Source organism: Dermochelys coriacea, chromosome 10 (genome assembly GCF_009764565.3).
Source record: "Dermochelys coriacea isolate rDerCor1 chromosome 10, rDerCor1.pri.v4, whole genome shotgun sequence".
NCBI lineage: Eukaryota > Metazoa > Chordata > Testudines > Dermochelyidae > Dermochelys > Dermochelys coriacea.
Window position 1 is genome coordinate 52,359,867 of NC_050077.1, and position 3,494 is coordinate 52,363,360.

Consider the following 3,494-nt stretch of genomic DNA (forward strand, 5'->3'; position numbering starts at 1 on the left):
ACAACTGCTATGCGTACGCTGGTAAAATGTTCACAAAGTGTTTTCAAACTTATTTCTTGTCATGGATCTTGCTTTCATACCCATTTCAAACATCTACATTGGGGTGTTTTCTATCACTAGAGCTGTATGTGCTGTGGTAGTCTTAGCAATATGCTTGGGTATATGCATGTTATATTAAATCTTTACCTGATCCAATGCAGTGGTCAGTAAGTTTGTTTTTCATAAACCCACAACCAAAAAACCCTTACTTTTAAGAACCATTAAGCAAAGATTATTATTTCCAGAGTATTTATATGATAGCGAAAAAAAATAAAGCAACAGCATGTTACAGTAGAAGTTTTACGTTTTAGTGTTTCTGCATTTAATAGCTTATAGGCTGTCATCTTTTCATGAACCCAGCAGGAACTAAGCCATCCAGGGCAAACAACTCATATTTATGAAACAGTACAGATTTCTGCTGTTGCGCAACTTTTATCAAGTCACTAGATACTCAAGACTAAGCAAGAGCATTCCAATTATAATGTGACAAGTTTACAACCTTTATCTCTATTGTTTTTATACTGGATACCTTTTTTCCATCAGTGTTAAAGATTTAGGTTAAATTACATGAATTGATTTTGTGACAATACGAAAATGTCAAAGTAGCTCCTGCTACTTTAGAAGGAGCCCAATCCTCAGCATCCATGAGCATTTTTTCCCAACATTTGGTAAATTAAAAAAAATAATTTTTAAAACACTGACTAGATAATATTGATATAAAAATATAGTTTTGGTCAGCCAAGAAGCAAACTCACTTAGCACAAAACAAAGTTTAATAAAATTAGTTTTTATTGTTGAAGGCATAAAACAACCAACTATAATCATGAAAGCACTAGACAGGCATTTACATTTAATCAGGAATCTGCGTAAAGTAAACCGCTGACAATTCTGCTAAATATCACAGATCATCTATAAGAAAGATAAATTTCTTGGTATGGCACATCTCAAACTATAAACAGGAGAAATGTGAATGCAGAATTGACATGGTATTTCTCCATACGGTTGAAGTCAAATCTTTGTGAAACAAATGCTAAGAGTGGTAGCAGAGTTAGGGACAGGCAAGCCAATGTTCTTTCAGCTACTGCCTGTAGTATCCAGCCCCTACAGGTAGAGAAGCAGAATTGCTAAGCAGTGCTGTGGCACCTGCATCTGTGTTAGAGATTCATTTTGGAGCAACTTTTGTGTTTAAGGTTTTGACTAAGGGTGTGGGCATGCTCTTGCAAAACCAGATATAATTTGGGAAAAGATGTACATATCCAACATTCTTCCCACACTGCAACCGCATGAAGAAATACATCAGCAGTGAACAGAGTAGCAGCTGTGTTAGTCTGTATTCGCAAAAAGAAAAGGAGTACTTGGGGCACCTTAGAGACTAATTTATTAGAGCATAAGCTTGTGAGCTACAGCTCACTTCCGATGCATCCGATGAAGTGAGCTGTAGCTCACGAAAGCTTATGCTCTAATAAATTTGTTAGTCTCGAAGGTGCCACAAGTAATCCTTTTCTTATCACCAGTGAAGTATGCAAGCACAGGGGCTATAAGAATGCTAGCCAAGCTCTGCAATATCAACAGCAGCAGTAGCATTGTGAGTAACTACCTACATGAGTGGGGGAGTTCAGTGCTTTTTTTTTTTTAGTACACCAACCTGATGCTCTGTGCACATGATATACAGGAAGAAAAAAAATGTACTTAAAATTCCTTTAACTCACTATTAATACGAAAACAGTATTCTGGATTACAGGTACAGTTTTATCAAAATCCATTAAAATAAAGCAAAATGTTTGCTAAAGTAAACGAATTAAGACCATACTGTAAATGTTAAAAAAAACAAACTTGAACTATGAATTCATTAATGTTGTAAACTTTAATTTTCTAGTCTGTACACTTTAAAATCCAGATGGATTGTTACATTGTAATCCAAACTCATAAAATGAGAATACATAAGATCTACTACTATTATAGCAAGTTTTCCTTATGATCATCTTTTGCAGATGGCTTTTGAGCCTGTGAACACTTGGCCATCTCTAAATAAATAGCATTACATGAGAACAAAAGGAACATAGGTAATGCCTCAACTCTGCATCATCTATACAGACATGCATATTTAAAATCATATGCATGTTATACTACCTTTTAATTTGCTCAAACTTCAGTAACTGTATATATTAAATAAAACATTTCACAGTTCTTGTAAAATTCCTGATTTTTTTTTTTTTTTAAATATAGGGCACACAACAGCCTTATCACTGAACAAGGAAGACATAGTCTCTCTAACAAAGCCAGTATCAAAAATTGTTTTGCTGGTGCAAATTTAACCAAAAGATGCACATGAAAGGAACAAAGTTAATAGATTTAAGTAGTTCTTGCACGCCAAGAAACTCAATCTGGGCTAAATGTGTTAAATTTATAGGGGAAAACGATTAAGAACTTGGCACATCTACAGTAAAAAAAGATTGAATTAAAAATTCATCATGTAAAAACAGAAAAAGGTGGTAAGGAGATACATAAAATATGTCCCTGTCTACAGGGTTTTATGGGAATTTTAGACAAGTTTTTCCTGTTAGGAAGTATAACCAAAATTATTTAAAATTAAGAAAAAAAGTTAGTAGGAAGCCTTTTGTAACAGTTTTAACAAGAGAGTAAACTGCCAAAAAGAGAAACATAATTGCCCATACTGCAGATATTCAAGGCAAAACTAGATTAACTAAAGGGAACTCTGAAAGAAAGAACGTTGATAGTATTTAGTCATCCTTCACTTAAAAACAAAGAGATCATTTAGCTGATTTTCTTTATGTCCCTCTGGAAAGAGAGAGAGAGAGAGAACGAACCTCCACAGCCATTATGGAGCACCCTTAGGTGCTGAATCCCTGATTCAATATTCCTTGTGCTTCTATAGCAGAGATGAGATTTCCTTTGGAAAGCTCTCAGCATCACTTCTTGCTCATCCAAAGGGGATTACTGTTGAGCAGAGCTGTCTGCACAGCACAGCTTCTGAACTGGGAAGTGAGAGATACTCTGGGCATGATCTTGCTCCTCTTGAAGTCAATGGGAATTCTGATACTGACTTCAAGAATAATCTCTCATGATTTTGCTCATGATGTAGAATATTTTAATTCTGATACAACACAAAAGAGTAAAGGAATACCACTGCGCCAGCAGACTGGCTTCACTCATTTGTTCCGTGCCCAGTCAGAATAGAAAAGTAGTCCTCTAAAAGATGAAAGACCAGCTTAACTCACCATGCTAAGTTTCATCCTTTTCTAATTTTGAACAGGAACTTGAGTGTTACAACTCTGCTAAAAAACATGCTTCTGATGAAATCTAGTGTACAGTCATCCTCAGCCTGGGAGCAACTTCAGTTTCATTTCAGTGGGGTTTGTTTTTGGACAAAGTAGAACGCTTCGTAGTCAATGTTTTTTAAAAAGCAAAATCTCTATTTTTAAAGTGACTGTTCA